Genomic DNA, 18,252 nt, shown 5'->3' on the forward strand with positions numbered 1-18,252 from the left:
GTACAAATAAGTACCTTAGAAGGTCCTACAGTACCACAGTGACAAGCCACTGCACCCATGAAGGTACAATAATTTTTTACTTAATTTTCTGAGACTGTATATTCAATTGAATATAATACAAAGACAAGATATTTAATGTTCAAATTGATTACTTTTTTTTGGTAAATAAACACTTATTCTGAATTTGACGCCAACAAGACATTCTTAAATATTGGGATGGGGCAACAAAAGACTGGGAAAGTTGTCAAATGGTCAAAAACACCTGTTCAGAACATTCTACAGGTACACAGTGTCCCATTTCTTTTGGAATCGGGGTTGTACATCGTTGACTTTTCAGTCACAATATTTCAAGGGGTATAAAATCTGCGTTTTAGCCAAACTTCCATCTTAGCCATCAATTACATTACCCTGATACAGCGCGACATCCTGCTTTAGATACGAGGTTTGTGCAGAGAAGGAAAAGAGAATTGCCCTCAGGGAGCTGTTTCTCAGCAGCGCTTATCTATAATCAGAATAGCCCTGTGTTGAACTCATGCACATGCTTATCAGCTTCACATACACACTCGTGCACTCTGGCACCATGCCCTCTGGTACGCTATCTAACATATGTATGACACAGATTATGAAGATGTAAAGTAATTATTAAAATGAGACCTTGTTCTTCAACTCTGTTCCCCCTTCCCACATCTTCTCGTGTTATTGGATATTAATACTGAAACACCTTGCAGGCAAGCCAGTGCCCGAGGCTAAATGGAAAGTGTAGAGATAGGGGCTTATCCAGGGACTCACGGCTTACTTACACACACACGATTCTCCGCTGGAGGTCTGGTGCAAAAACAGCTATCAGATAGGACGGAGTGCTGATCTCATATGGAAATTAATTTTGGCATATCTTCTTACCCTTGCACACACACATCGCCTACTGACAGAGCACACAAAGACTGAAATGATTTAAATGGTTGTGAGTTCAAATCCCGAGCTTTCCCGAGATCTGCTCTCCCTAGTCCCTTAATTCACTTCTTTTTATACAGATTGGATTTATGACTCACCTGCAAGTCACTTTGAGTTAAAAGCATCTGCCAAATGATTAAATGTAACTATGTGGATATGAATTTTACAAGCTGAAAGGGAGTCAAGGGTCAAAGGAAATAGGAAGGCAAAGCGACATTGAGGTAGTTCTAAGGACAAACGCTATGTTCGACTATTATTGATCTAATTACTAATGTCCTCGTGAGCCAAAGCAAATAAAGGCCTTTCCTTATTGCCCCAGCCTAACAACCCACTCCCAAACAGCAGCATCACTAAGGATGTGCTCATTGTGTGAAGAAAAGCCTGCAGAAGCCTGTGTGACAGGACTGGAATAGGCCCGAGAGCGGACATATGGGAACATGCACGTAGTTGTACAGTATGTATCCAAACAATACAGGACAGCATGTTCACACACAGTAACCCTGCCAGTAGGGTACAATCCAGAAGGTTCACCAAAGAACAATGGGCCTCATTTATCAAGCTGCATATGAATAAATTTATTCAGGAGTCTTTGGAACGGCATTTACACAAGAAATGTGGTATTCATGAAAACTCAGTCAGTTCAGAAAAACATTCTACAAGACCTCTTGAGTTTATAAGTTTACAGATTTACATCAGGAACCTTAACTGACCAGCTTCAAATCATATACTATACAGTGGTGCTTGAAAGTTTGAAAACCCTTTAGAATTTTCTATGTTTATGCATATATTGGACCATTTTCCTCAATAAATACATCTCATCTCTCATCTCATCTCATTATCTCTAGCCGCTTTATCCTTCTACAGGGTCGCAGGCAAGCTGGAGCCTATTCCAGCTGACTATGGGCAAAAGGCAGGGTACACCCTGGACAAGTCGCCAGGTCATCACAGGGCTGACACATAGACACAGACAGCCATTCACACTCACGGTCAATTTAGAGTCACCAGTTAACCTAACCTGCATGTCTTTGGACTGTGGGGGAAACCGGAGCACCCGGAGGAAACCCACGTGGACACCATGCAAACTCCACACAGAAAGGCCCTCGCCGGCCCCGGGGCTCAAACCCAGGACTTTCTTGCTGTGAGGCAACAGCGCTAACCACTACACCACCGTGCCACCCCAATAAATAAATGACCAAGTATAATATTTTTGTCTCATTTGTTTAACTGGGTTCTCTTTATCTACTTTTAGGACTTGTGTGAAAATCTGATGATGTTTTAGGTCATATTTATGCAGAAATATAGAAAATTCTAAAGGGTTCACAAACTTTCAAGCACCACTGTATGACAATGAGTTACTGTAAGTTTATATACAGGTTCCATCACTTACTGTACATTACATGGAATTTAGCAGACGCTCTTATCCAGAGCGATGTACAACGAGTGCAGAAGTCAGGTACAGGAAGTTAACAAGTGACAGCAATTATTCTGTTGAAGTACCAATACTCAAACAGCCAAGGAAACAAGCCAACCATATAAAGTACAACTACTGTAAATAGAGAACTCAAGTAACTAACCCCAGGCTAGACGGTGCACAGTCTGGGTTGGTCTAGACCAAAATGCAGTTGCACTGTGGGCAGGGACGCAGGGGAGAGGTGCAGCCTGAAGAGGTGAGTCTTTAGTCTGCGCTTGAAGGTGGTCAAGGAGTCAGCAGTTCTGACCTCAATGGGAAGGTCATTCCACCAATGGGGAACCAGGACAGACAGCAGTCTTGAGCGGGCTGGGCAGGAGCGGATAGGAGGAGGGTCCAGGCGACCATTAGTAGCGGAGTGTAGGGATTGATCTGACTGGCGTGTAGGGGCGGATCAGACTCTGGAGGTATGCTGGCCCTAACCCTTTGAAAGCCTGGTAAGCTAGCACCAAAGTGTGAAATTTGATGTGAGCTGTGACAGGTAGCCAAGCAGAGGGGTGACATGGGAAGAATTGACGGAGGTTGTCAACCAGGTAAGCTGCAGTGTTCTGGATGAGCTGCAGGGGTCTGATGGCAGAAGCTGGAAGGCCAGCAAGGAGAGAGTTGCAGTAGTCCAAGCGGGACAGGATCAGTGCTTGGACCAGGAGTTGAGTAGAATAGGTGGTGAGAAAAGGGTGGATTCTTTGGATGTTGTCAAGGAGGAATCTACATGTCCAGGTCACTGCATCGATGTTCGCTGAGAAAGAGAGATTGTTGTTGAACATGATGACTGTATTTCTTTCAATTGAACACACACATTTCATAAAATTCTGACATTAAATATTAACATCTTGAAAAAAAGTGATCCAAAACAAAACTACAAATCACCAAAATTAAACTGATTAGGACATAAGAAATGCTGCCTTTTAAAAGAAGGAAGAGAAAATTTGTGTCTCTAGCAGCTGAAGTGCTGCGGCGGCTGAGCTGCATTACTGGACGATTTAACACAGAGGATGTGTTCTTTCACTGCATAGTCGCCTTCAGCTCTCTGTGAGCTTTGCATTTTATCAGTACCGAACCGTTACTATTAGAGCTGGGACTTGAACTCAGCCAAAACTTAGCCAGACACCAAAAAAAGCAACAGGGCAAAGGATTTTGCAAGGGATTAGCAGCAGGCTGCCAGGTTGCTCCATTGTGTGTAGTTGTTGATGTTGATTTTAAAAGTAACTAAGTAAACTACATCAGGAAATGAATACTTGCGTCTGAGTGAAAAATACTGTGGCGAGCGGCGTGGAAGAAGAGTCTGGAGACAGAAATCTTAGGTTCTCTGTCATTAGCCTGTGCAACTTGCTCTTGACAGCCCTGGCTTGACTGCTTTATTAGCATTTACTAAAACTACTGATGAACGCTACACCGGCTGGAAGGTGACTTCACTGCTGTGCTGACGGCGCCGACTCACGGTTAAGCTCATGTTGGCCTTTGAGGAGGCCTAGGACGATACATTTTTGGTCCCTCCCACTATAAATCAAAATCTGACTGGTTAATTCATCTGTCACTTCCTACATAAACATACACTGCCATGGCCTTCTGTCCCGGCAATGAAGTCCTAACCAATGAGTGAGCCAGCTCTAAACCCTTCTCAGCCTAGACACAACAAACAAACAAGCAAAACCTGTGGGCGGCACGGTGGTGTAGTGGTTAGCACGGCTGCCTCACAGCAAGAAGGTTCCAGGTTTGAACCCAGCGAGGGCCTTTCTGTGTGGAGTTTGCATGTTCTCCCCTATGGGGTGCCAAGTATCACCAGGCCCATTTCATGGATGAAATGCATTCTGTGATGGACAAAATGCATTTTGTCCATGAAATGGGCCCGGTGACACTTGGCACCCCATACTCCCCATGTCTGTGTGGGTTTCCTCCACAATCCAAAGGCATGCAGTTAGGTTGATGTGGGGTGGCCTTGGGCTGAGGTGCCCTTGAGCAAGGTACCGAACCCCTGACTGCTCCCTGGGTGCTGTAGTATGGCTGCCCACTGCTGTGTGTTCACTGCTTCAGATGGGTTAAATCCAGAGGATGAATTTCATTGTGCTTGAAGTGTGCATGTGATGAATAAAGGTTTCCTCTTCTTCTAACAAAAAATCTAACTAACTCGATTTTAATGTTTTCAGGACAGTGACCCTTTCATTTCTGAAGCAAATTTGATAGAAAATGAGGCCAAATTAGAATTAGAAGAGAATACTTATCATGAAATTGTGAAAGAAATTAAAGAATGAAAGAAATTAAATATGACATTTGAAATGCTGATATGTTTGGGCTGTCTCTGAAGACCTAGAAGGCCCTGACGGTTCCTTTTTGCCTTTTATGGACTTTTGTGGCCGTGACGAAATGTTAATCAGCTGTGTCATGAATGTGGTGAGTAATTTATGACTGATGCATACACGCACGAAGAAAAGTATGAAGAAAATCCGTGTTACAGAAATTGACAGCAATCCGGCCGGAATTCTTAGTACAGTTTGGCATGCAAAAATATTTACAACTAAAAGATTGATACGTGGGATGTGATGTGGTTTTTTTTGTTGTTGTTGTTGAAAAAGTACTACAATTGGACAATTGGCATATATATTTATATACCAAGACTACGTCATTGTTTATTAGCATGCACAAAATGAGGAGTTTTGTCAATACCGATACCATGTGCTAGTCATTAAAGCATGAGTTAGTCACATGGACATGTTAGTGTTTGAATCAAATATTAAACCCATACCTCACTGGAAAGAATGAAGTGTGTGTGTGTGTGTGTGTGCGCAAACAGGATATTGAGACACATTTCAATTTCATACAAGTACAATTTCGACTGGCTGAGAATCGTATTTGTTTTTGATTAATGATGAAGCAAAAACCCTATAACTCAAGACTTTTAGACCCTACTGTTTGTATTACATACTCTATTTCCCCTCACATTCAATGATGTCACATCCCATTTCCTAGTCCCATCTTAGCATTCTTGTGGAACATACTCCCCCCCTCACACCCAATCTGGCCTTTAGTGCATAATCTTTTATCACATGTGGCCTTTGTGGCCTTGTGTATTTGCCAATATGTATAAAGCTTTCCCAGTCAGTCAGCTCTGATGATGAGGAGAAGAATACCAGCGTCACAGTGACTCTTCATTTCCTTCCACAGCAGGAGATGGGAGAGTAGCAGGCTCTATTGTTGATAAAGGTTAATGGGCCTTGAGACACAGGGCCACAGAGTGCGCACACACACACAGTGACATCAGGGATGAGTCAACATCAGACTGGGGATAAAAAAAAAAGGTCAGTGAAAGATACTTGTACGCACCAACTAAAGCAAAATTAGACAGTTCTGGGGGGAAAAAAACCCAAACCTCATGTATTATCCTTATTTTTATTCTTATTAATGATTGTTTATTATTCCACCTGCTTGAACCGCAGCCAGCCCCACCCCACCCCATACCTAAAGCTTTTACACACTAATGAATCATTAGGAAACATATACCAGGTAAAGGGCAGATTCAGACACAATGGTCCATCTATGTGTGTGGGCTTGCCTTAATTTGCAAAACACTCTTTTCCAGATGATATGAACCAGGAAGCCGCTCTCCTCCTCCACCTCATTCCATCCAGTCAAACTTCCTCTTTTGGCATCCTTTAACTCCAATGTGTTTAAGTGTTTCCTGTGTAGCGTTTATGACAACTTGTAGAATAAACTATTTGTTCCTTATCTGTGATCTATATTGCAAGAAGAGGTTTACACAGAGGTGGTAGCTCTTTAAGAAACTATTTGCTCACATTAGCGAATGAAAGTAAACATGAAAAGACGACGATTTATGGGGCCAATAAAATGTCGGCTTTTTTGCTGAATTAATCTTTGTGCTGCAATATAAATTATACTGTATATTTTGCACCTCAAATGTTAGACATATTGCGGAAATCATAGGTGTGTAATGATTCTCCCACCTCACGATTCGATTCGATTCATGAGATTGGGTTCACAATTAGATTTTCACATGATATATTTTTTTTTAAATTAAAATGAAGAAAATTGTATTACCCCCAAAATTGCAACATTTATTTTTATATTCTTTACCAACATAAATATTCCTTTTGTTAAATTAAAAACAACAATGAAGTTTGTTTCATTTTCTTAATAACAATAATAATTATTTGCCCACATTTGTAAAGGTTGGAGTAAAATATATAGCCTATTAACTAAAATATTCCTTTTATTAAAAACGAAAAAGGTTAATGACAAATAGCCCTTTTCTTAATAACCTTTCATGAACATTTGTACAACCTCCATTTGCTTCTCTTTTCTTTAGCTTTCAGCAGTCTGTAAAAAGAGAGAGAGAGAGAGAGAGAGAGAGAGAGAGAGCGCTCTGATTTCTTGTTAAATTTTAGATGTTTTTTGTGTGTCTTCCCAGCATTAGAGCTGTGTTACTTCTGCCAACAGTAAAGTCATGTGCATTCCCGGTGTTGTACATTATTATACATAAAGAACACGTTTTTGATGGAATAAAAACATGTATTCTATTCCCTTCTATCGGATTTCATTCAGTTGGTTTGATAGCATGTAATACTGTTAGCATATTGCTTATTCTATGTGTATTGCATCACTCTATGCAATGGGGAATGAACATTGAATATAGTTTATGATATTGCATGGTTGTCAAGACAACATGATGTCATATGTCAGAGACATAAAACTTCCATGCTAGTGAGCAACTGTGACAATCTGGAAACAAACATGGCCGCCAGGTTTGCTTCATTAAATACGGAAGATTTTGAGAGAATTTTGAAAGAAAAAGATGCATTGAATGTCCAAAAGGAGTGTGTATGTATAATAATATTCCATTCAGCGAGCATGATATTGAACTTGTCTTCGACTTGTTCCATATCATGCTAGCTGAATGGAATATATCTGATATACCACTCAACACCAGCCAATATTATTTAATTATTGCACTATCTGCTGTTGGGCAGCACGGTGGTGTAGTGGTTAGCACTGTCGCCTCACAGCAAGAACATTCTGAATTTGAGCCCAGTGGCTGATGGGGGCCTTTCTGTGTGGAGTTTGCATGTTCTCCGCGTGTCTGCGTGGGTTTCCTCTGGGTGCTCCGTTTTCCCCCACAGTCCAAAGACATGCAGGTTAGGCTAATTGGTGGCTCTAAATTGGCCGTAGGTGTGAATGTGAGTGTGAATGGTTGTTTGTCTCTAAGTGTCAGCCCTGTGATAATTTGGTGACTTGTCCAGGGTGTACCCCGCCTCTCGCCCATAGTTAGCTGGGATAGGCTCCAGCTTGCCCATGACCCTGCACAGGATAAGCGGTTACGGATAATGGATGGATGGACCATCTGCTGTCTAAGAAATACAATTACAGCTAAGAAACACTAAGAGATTATGCAGCCTGATAATAGTCACAATTTGTTTTGTGATTTATCATCACATCATATCCTGTTGCATGTCTAGTAAACAAAATAGTAAAATTCCCCATTTCAGTGTGATAAAGTTCAAAATGGGGTGTGAATACTTCTGCAAGGCATTGCAGTTGGCAAACAAGTTGGTGAAATTGCTTCCATGACCTCCACACCTACACTGGAGGATTAAATCCATAACCTGAATGGGATCTGCAGCTTTTTCCTCTTCGTAGGATTCCTTAAAGGTTCTGTGTAGAACCCTATAACAGAGTATTTTTCTATAAAGATTTGATTATGTCTAAGAAACAAAGAACCTTTAACTAGTATATCTAAGGAACCCTTAAGGATTCATGCAGTGAGATCATCTTTTCCCAGTATTGATTTACAGTGAGAGGAAATAAGTATTTGGACATTTAAAAAAAAATCCTTTTCATCTTGTTAACACATCTAACATCTTGATAGATTCAGTTTCTTTGGCTGATGAGATTAAATCCTCCTATAGTATGTCCCGGATTAATCACTCCATTCATTTTTCCTTTGATGACATGTAATACTCCAGTACCACTGGCAGAGAAGCAGCATATCATGAAGCTCGTATGTCCATATTTCAAGGTGGGTACAATGTTTTTGAGATCAACCCTTCTGTCTCCAACCATGTTGAACTAAATTATTGCCAAACAGTGATGATTGTGGTGCAGTTCATTGCGACTTCATTGTTCTCTGTGTAACTGTTCTTCCAGCTGCTTTCAGGTCATCCTGCAACTCTTTTCAAGTGACTGCTGGCTTCTCTTTTACCTTCCTTATCATTGGTCTGAAAAATCTGTGGACTATAAGTTGAATCCTTTCAGGTTTTATATCGAACCCTATAACACAGTGCCTTCCTAGCAGATCCACTAAACTCTTTTAATAGACCTTTAGCTATCCTAAGGAATTCCTAAGAACCTGCTTTCTTCCAGAGCATATGGTAGTACTTAAGATGTGTGTTGGATGAGGAGATGAAGGAAGGCGTCTAAAAAGGGGGAAGCATTTCACTTATATGCCGCTAGAACGAGTTAACACTTCATTATGAACACTCAGAGCTGTCCTTAATTGGGCCTTAAAGGGAAATTAGCACTCTTTGTTCTTGATCCCAAGTTGTCCATTACCCAACGCAAAACTCAATATGATCTGCCCCGAAATCCCCTCAGCCCCTATTAATGTTCTCTCAACCACAGATAAAAACAAATTAATCAACTTTTGGAAAGATTTCAACCTATTTATAAAGTTTTTCACCGAACGAGCCAGAACGTCTTGAACATTTTGTCCGCTGTCCAGTACATTCTGTGCTTTTCTCAACCTCTATGCTAAAGCTCATTAAGTCACACCAATGAAGGAACAGTGTCTTTGTGTGTTCGTTAAGGCTCTTGGCGCTCATGGGAGGTTCCTGGGATCCCAAGGAAAACATTCCTACTGCCTCTGCGAAAGTGTGACTCGCACTGAGTATTAGGAAGAAGCGCTGAGTCAAAATAACATCAGCTCGAAGGAACTGCTGGAGTAACATGAGATACAGAATTGTTAGCTCAGGTTTTACGGTGCATAAAAAAAGGATCAGGCACAAGGATTCAGCACAGGATATGCAGATATTAAGTAGAAATATGATTTGTGGGTGTGCTGTTAAATGAAAATAAGTAGACACTTTGATGTGATGCAGTTATTCTGACCACCGAGTTGATTATCCAAGAAAAGCATGCCTTGAAATGTTTTATTCTAGCAATTCTCCAACAATTAACAATTATTCCACAAAATCGAGCCGTACATGAGCTGATAACCGATGAGGCGCATAGCACCGAGTTGGCTATAAGCCATGTATGACGACATTGAGTGGAATAACTGTTTTATTCTATCCACGTTCACTGAATTTTGAGAAACAGAGCATTTTTATTTTTATTTTTTGCAAATTCGATAAATAAAAACTTTATACCAAACGTCCGACAAAATAATTTCCGCTTAGAACGTAAACAAAACGGCAAAATGACAGTAGCAATTTGTGAAAAATCCTATAATAATAATTCTTGAAAAATAAAAAAGATACGTTCTTACCATCAAATACTTTCATTCCATATTTTGTTGCTTTTTTTTGTATTTTTGGGGGGTTTTGTTTTCGAGTAGAGTTGTTATTTTGGTTCAGCAACACGCTCCACCATTTTCTTCTTCTTCTTCTTTAGGGTTTTTTTGGCAGTTGGCAAACCAACTTAAAGCTGCATTACTGCCACCGACTGGACTGGAATGTGGAACAGGAGATATTGTGAAAAAAAAAACCCTATTGCTGGGTTTCAGTCACGTGACTTTTCTTAGCGGTTTTATCGGAAATAGCTGGTGGTCTAAATGGCTGCCGTAGTGCAAACAACTAGCGATAACTTATCAGAGTATGCTTGTAATCTAGAAGCCACTGGCTTTAGATATATTCAGAAGATTGCTATGTGCAATGGAATCGACCCCTACAGTCTGGGAAAGAAGGATTTGTCATACGATCTCGAAAACGACCCTTCAGTCGAGTTCCCCGACATCTCGAACTATCTGGTGTTGCAGACGTCCTTCTACACCGCAAAACAGATGAAAGCGTGGAAGAGTACGGAGGCTTACAACTTTTTTGTATGTGGCTGGGTAAAGGACCTCGGGATCAAGTCACTGCCAAATGAATCCTGTACTGTTTTTGCCCGTGTAAGTATGTTTTAAGCTTTTCGTTCGCGTCTTTACAACGAAGCGCTGCAAGTTGAAGTGTAAACAAACAACAGTTCTCTTGATTCTCACTTGTGTTGGCGCTTATCTCTCAGGTAAATCATTCACAAAGATCATCAGAAACCCCTTTAAAGACTTGGATCTTAGCTATACAAGACGGAGAAGAAGTGATCACGGCGCATTGTAACTGTACGGCTGGGGAAGAATTTTGTTGCAATCTTCATACATATGGACTTTATGAGGAGTAAACAAAGAAACAGCTGGGGACTTTAGCGCTTCGTGACTAAAAAAAGTACCGTAAAATAACGACACATAGCAAGAAAAGTACTTGGAAAACACCAAGGACGTCGCTGAGAGGGAGATACAAACCTTTCACTAAGTGATCACTGCAAAATCGAGCATGCTTCGACTCGGCTCCCTTCGGTTTCAGTGAGAGGTTCAAAAGCCACCTTTCTTGACGTCTTTTTTGAAACCCTATGCTTGTTGAGCCTTTTTTATTAGTTCATGGGGAACCCTGAAGAAACTTTTATCAGTTTCACAGTTTGATCGATTTGAACAACATAAAACAACGCAAGTGTAAGGCATTTTTCATGTGAGCAATGCACCTTCTCTGTACAAACGCTTTGTCAGTTGAGCTTTGGGAGACCACCAGCTAAAGTTTTGAATAACTAATGAGGCTGATGTGATGTCATGTGAAACCCAGCAATATTCTTTTAGCTATTTCTGTTTCTTTTAAATAGATTAGATTAGATCAAACTTTATTGATCCCTTTGGGAGGGTTCCCTCAGGAAAATTATGATTCCAGCAGCATCATTACAGATAAACAGAGAAAAGAAATAGAGAAAACTTCTAGATAAATTAAAATAAATTAAGTATTTACATATGCAAATATAAAAGGAATAAGATATAGGGAAGAGAAGAAGGGGGAGAGAGAGGAGGGGGGAAAAGAAAAAAAACCCCAAAACTTGACAACAAAGTGATATATCTGACTTGATGCGCTCCACCATTTTGTTTTTCTCTACTCATGGTATATAAGCTGATATCCTAGGAGTAGAGTAGCCAATCAGAGTGTGTAATTGCTCATATCCAGTAAATATGGATAGAATAATTATAGTTATATTTAATATTATTGAATTAATGTGTTCACAAAAAAAAGTTATTTCCAGTTGTCATTTACATTATATATTAATTGAGCTAAAAACATTTGAATTAGGACAGCGGCAGGAATTAGGAATGAGGTGAATGAGGAAATGTGCTGTACACATGATCTGTACAGATATACATACGTAAGTGTGAAGTGGGATGTGCTCATTTTGGGTGGATGTGAGACAGATTTACCATCAGCCAAGCTTATACAACCATAATAATGTTAATAGGCATTACAAACAAAATACCTACATGATACTTCCACTGAAAATGATTAAAACATTATATAAAAAAACCCAGAATACCTTTAATATACAGTACTGTGTAAAAGTCTTAGACACATGTAAAGAAATGCTTAAAAAAATAATGAAATGAAATGTTTCAACATTAAAAAAATACTATTAACAGCAAGCAGTAATCCATAATAAATGAAACAAAGTCAGTATTTGGTGTGAGACGACCCTTTGCTTTAAAAACTAGATAGAACTCGACACCAACGGCGTCGATGGGGATGCCTCCGCCCGGTAGACTACACGCCTTATTAAGTTGTGATTTGGGGATGGACATTTGACCTCACAGTAATCTTGACCTGGTGAAATTACTTGTATTAGCCTTGGAGATACTGTGTTCACAGGGTTTTCGGACAGACATTCGACCTCCTTGACCTTAGACCTTTTGATCTCAAAAGCCAATCAGTTTATCTTTGTCCCCAAATGCACAAGTGGTGAAAGTTTGGTGAAATTCCTTTGATTTGCCTTGGAGATATTGTGTTCACAAGGTTCTCGGATAGACATTTAACCTCACAGTGACCTTGATCTTAGACCTTTTGATCTCAAAATCTAATCAGTTCATGTTTGTCCCAAAGCGCACAAATGGTGAAAGTTTGGTGAAATTCCTTTCATTAGTCTTTGAGATATTGCGTTCACAATGTTTTGGGACGGACGCACGGACGGATGGACAGATGGACAACCCAAAAACATAATGCCTCCTGCACCTTACGGAGGCGGAGGCATAAAAAAACAAAAAACAAAATGTAGTCTTGAGTACAATGAGTGCAGTTTTATGCGGAAATGAGCTGTAGGTTTTACTGAGCATCTTATAGAACCAGCCACAGTTCTTCTGGACACTTTGACTGTCACACTCGCATCTTAATATTGCCCCCAAACCCAATAGCCTTCATTATCTCATCTCATTATCTCTAGCCGCTTTATCCTGTTCTACAGGGTCGCAGGCAAGCTGGAGCCTATCCCAGCTGACTACGGGCGAAAGGCGGGGTACACCCTGGACAAGTCGCCAGGTCATCACAGGGCTGACACATAGACACAGACAACCATTCACACTCACATTCACACCTACGGTCAATTTAGAGTCACCAGTTAACCTAACCTGCATGTCTTTGGACTGTGGGGGAAACCGGAGCACCCGGAGGAAACCCACGCAGACACGGGGAGAACATGCAAACTCCGCACAGAAAGGCCCTCGCCGGCCACGGGGCTCGAACCCGGACCTTCTTGCTGTGAGGCGACAGCGCTAACCACTACACCACTGTGCCGCCTAGCCTTCATTATGTTTTCTTTTTTAATCTGAAAAGTGCTCTCTTGTGATGTAATTTGCTGCTCGGATACAATTTTTTTTTCTGTAACATTTAATTTTGTGTTGGAAAAAAATGAACGTTTGGAATTCTAAAATGTTTGGTACTGACTCAATGTAGAAGTCAAAAAATAGAAATCTATAACAAAGTTTGTATGAAAAAAACCCCCCAAAAACACAAATAGGGTGCCTAAAACTTTTTTAAAACCACAGTACTGTAGTTCTCGGGAAAATAATCAAACTAATGTTACTAGTATGCCAGTTATTAAATCTTACCTTATTAAAAACATACCGTTATGACAGTTCGACTGAAAAAGATTCAAATATACTGCTAACAATGTGACAGAAATGACAACGAACCTTATAAACTGGATTTCAAACCAGAAATCGGCCCCCTAGCTACGTCTCGGGATCAAGACCTTACAGCACAGAGACACTGGTGGGGTCTCTTTAAGGTAGCATTGAATCACTATGAGTCACGTCTTTTATGCTGGTGATCAAATGCATGCTTGCGGGGTTGAGCCTGTGAGAAATGCGTGACTGTTGATGGGAGAATTTCCTGCAGCGCTATATACTTTTCATGACCAATTGTAGTTTATAAGCTCAAATAAATCACATGAGAATGGGGTTATTCACATTACATACAGTATGACACAGTGTTTCATGAGAGCAGGTACTTGCGGTACATTTTTCGGGAAAAGATGATCGGTCGGTGTATCCATTTACATTGCTATGGATACACATTAATATTCCATAGCATAATTCAATTGATTTAAATGTAGTTAGTCGATAAATAAAAAAAAAAAATTAGGACAGTAGTTCTGTCTTGATGTCAAATCACAGGAGTATTTAACAATTATTTGCCGAAGATGAGGTGAACATCGGTGATTATTATACATACAGGACACTTTCTCGATGGAATAAAAACATGTTCTATTCTCTTATAGCGGGTTTCATTTAGTTGGTTTGATATCATGCAATATTGTTAGCATATCGCTTATCCTACGTGTATTACAGCACTCTACCCAATGGAGAATGAGCATTGAAAATGGCTTACAATATTGCATGGTTGTCAAGACAACATGACATCACGTGCCAGAGATGTAAAACTTTCGTGCTAGTGAGCGACTGTGACAATTTGTAAACAAACATGGCCGCCAGGTTTGCTTTGTTAAATACGGAATATTTACAGAGAATTTTGAAAGAGAAAGACGTTTTGAACACCTGAAAGGAATGTGTATAATAATAATAATAATAATAATAATAATGGCTTTTTTTCATGTTATATCAGATATATTCCATTCAGCTAGCATGATACTGAACTCATCTTTGATTTGTCTTTGACTCATTCAACATCATGCTAGCTGAATGGAATATATCTGATATACCACTCAATGCCAGCCAATATTATTCAATAATTTTTTTCGCGGTCCGGTTTCCATCAAATCCTGTGCTTTGATTGGCTGGCGAGCGGGTCCGTATCCTATGGTACGCACCCCAGTTACAGACCTCTGGCGACTCGCTCGTTCACAACAACAACAACAACAACAAACATAGTAGCAATTTTTGTCAACATTTATCTTTTTTATAAGATTTATTTATAAGATTTTTATCAAAAATCTTATAAATTTCTGCCAGCATTTCTCAGGAGAATAGCATTAATTTTACATCATGGATATCGATAACGACAGTGTTCACAGCGAAAGCAAGTTTGACTACCCTGAGGAAGAAGAAATAAAAGAAAACTTTTCAGGAGAAAGCTAAAAACCTCTAACTGCTGCTAACGCCGAGCAAAAACATGGCTGAATCCTGAATGACTCAATTTTTTATAAATAGGGAACTACATAGGCAGCAAGATGTAGTTTTTTTCCTGCCATGGAAGTGCACTTGTATACCGAGGAGGAAGCAATTTGCATTACAGCCGTGAATGAGGATTCAAAATAGCATTAATTTTACAGCATGGATAGCGATAACGACAGTGTTCACAGCGAAAGCGAGTTTTACTACCCTGAGGAAGAAGAAATAAAATAAAACATTGCAGGAGAAAGCTAAAAACCTGTAACTGTTGCTAATGCCGAGCAAAAACATGGCTGAATCCTGAATGACTCAATTTTGTATAAATAGGGGACTACATAGGCGGCAAAATGTAGTTTTTTTTCCTGCCATGGAAGTGCACTTGTATACCGAGGAAGAAGCAATTTGCATTACAGCGTGAATGAGGATTCAAAATGGCAGCTCGGCTCAGTTTTCCCTTTTGGGCGCTCTCGTTTTCTGTTAGAATTTAGTAAAATAAATAAATAAATAAACATATTATTTACCAACTTAAGGTCAGTCCGTATGGTGAAATACCGTGATCTCGGCCTTGAATACTGATCTCGCCCCAGAGGGCCTCGGTAAGTACTTTCAAGACCTCGGTCACGGTATTTCACCATACGGACCTCCCAGCTGGTAAATAACATATATATATATATATATATATATATATATATATATATAAACTGAGACAATGTTGAGGTTATTATTCACCAATATTCACTGAGCCTGAGGTGGATAATTGTTTTAGTATAAATACACAGGTGATTATTTTTAAAAACATTTTTAAAAATTGTATTAAAAAAACATTTATTTCAACCTTCAAAAGTGTCATGCAAATGTAATGTGCGCAGACTTGTGTTACTTATCTATGCCGACTCACAAAAAATACTTTGCCTTGAAATCGATAAAATAAATCCGAATTCCACCTTACCTTTGAATAGTTTTAGGATGTATTCAGACCAGGATAGTTCGATAGTTCACTTGCTTTGGTCCGAACCAAATTTTTTTTTATTTTTTCATTTTGGTGCGGTTCGCTTTCACACTGTACATTTTAGTAAGCGGACCAAAATCTGTCAACAAAGCCACGCGCCCTGAGGTCGTTCAGCTATTGGTCAGAGACGACACGCGCACAAAGCGTTAAGTTCAAAAGTAGTCATGGAGGCTTTCCGTGCTGTTATTCTTTTTAATGTCATCAAAGCTATATGTTTTTTCCAGTTTTTACTGTTTTCACAATTGTGCGATTACTATGCTGTTGTACAAGTAATTTATCAACGACGACTTCAAAGGGCAAGGTGGCTACGGAGGATAGCGCTGATGAGTGCACATCATGTTGTGACAGTTCTGGCTCTTCACGCAAGACGGAGGAGGTATGTGTCGGGATATTCGCCTTATCCATCGTAATAGATGAATTTCTTTTTTGCGTCGCTAGTACCGCCACTTTTTGAAAGAATGTCCCTGATTTTAATGTAGGTCTGACGGAGTTTCTTCACTTTTAGCCGACATTGTTCTGGGGAGCGCGTGAACCCCTTCTCCTTCATTTTCTCACTGAATACAGCAAACACGTCAGCATTTTTGTGTGTTCTCTCCAAAAGCTCAGATATGTGGACATCTGCCCATATATCCACAAGGGTACGCGTTTCTTCCTCGGCCCACGTTTGCCCCCTACTCGTTTTTTGTACTCTGTAGTCTAGCCTACCACTGGTCTGAATGACTGAATGACTGTTGTAAGGTTCCCTTGACAACCGAAACAGTGTTTGCACTTTGCGGTGGAGTGTCAAGACTCTGTTTCCCATAATGCTCGACAAACGACGGAAGCTCCCGAGGTACAAAAAAGCAAAACTGTCAGATTAGGTCCGGTCTGCTTTCACACCTCCAAAAGGTCCGCACCAGAGTTCCTTTGGTCCGGACCGAGTCCGACCTTGCAGCTCGGTCTCGGTCCGCTTGTTTGGTCCGGACCAGAGTTCAGTGGTTTGTATTCAGACCAACCCAAAAGGTCCGGACCAAGGGAAATTTGGTTCGTTTGGTCGTTTGGTCTGGACCAAACAACGTAGGTGTGAATACGCCCTAAACTTCGTAGCATCTTTAGTGCTTTTAGGAACAGCATTTTCTTTCATCATTTGCAATTCTTCCTCACTTACGGTGACAAAGCAATTAGCCGCCATTTTGCTGAGTCACTCAAGATGATTATTGAGAAATAGTCCAAATTTCTCGACCCATCAGCACACTTGAATTTCTATAATCACCTCCGTATTTATACTAATAATTATTAACGTGCTTGTTATAGTATGTTATTATATCATATTATATTCTTATACAGGGACTTATGGTGGATGCTGCACATAAACAGATTTTTAATAAAGGTGTTTGTTGATGATATGGTGATGTTTTGGTAAGGTGACATTTATTTAAAATTTGATGGGGAAGTTTATGCTTTTCTTGTTCTTTTTTTGTGGGAACATGACAAGCTGTACTGTCATGTTGCACTCTTATTAACATCAAGAGAGAGAAAATAAAAGTCTAGCGAGAGAACAATAGCTGCTATATTTAAGTTATTCCATGAAATCGAGTCATACATGAGCTGATAGCTGATGAGGTGCGTAGCACCGAGTCGGCTATAAGCCATGTACAATGAGATTGAGTGGAATAACTGTTTTATTCTATCCACATTCACTGGATTTTGAGAAACAAAGTATTTTTCTTTTTATTTTTTTGCAAATTCGATAAATAAAAACTTTATACAAAATGTCCGACAAAATCATTTCTGCTTAGAATGTAAACAAACCGGCGAAATGATGGAAGCAATTTGTGAAAAATGCGATAATAATAGTTACTGAAAAATAAAAAAAGATACGTTCTTCCCATCAAATACTTTTATTCCATATTTTGTTGCTTTTTTGTATTTTTGGGGGGAGTTTCTTCTTCTTCTTCTTCTTTTTCTTCTTCAGAGTTTTTTGGTGTACTGTATGGCAAACCAACTTAAAGGTGCATTACTGCCACCAACTGGGCTGGAGTGTAGAACAGGAGATACTGGGGGGGGGGGGGGGGAGGACACACACGACTATATTCTTTTAGCTATTTCTGTTTTATTTTTGTTTTCAAATAGATTTTTCATTTTGTCCTCGGTTGGTTCAGCAACACGCGCCGCAATTTT

Source organism: Neoarius graeffei, chromosome 10, assembly GCF_027579695.1.
Source record: "Neoarius graeffei isolate fNeoGra1 chromosome 10, fNeoGra1.pri, whole genome shotgun sequence".
NCBI lineage: Eukaryota > Metazoa > Chordata > Actinopteri > Siluriformes > Ariidae > Neoarius > Neoarius graeffei.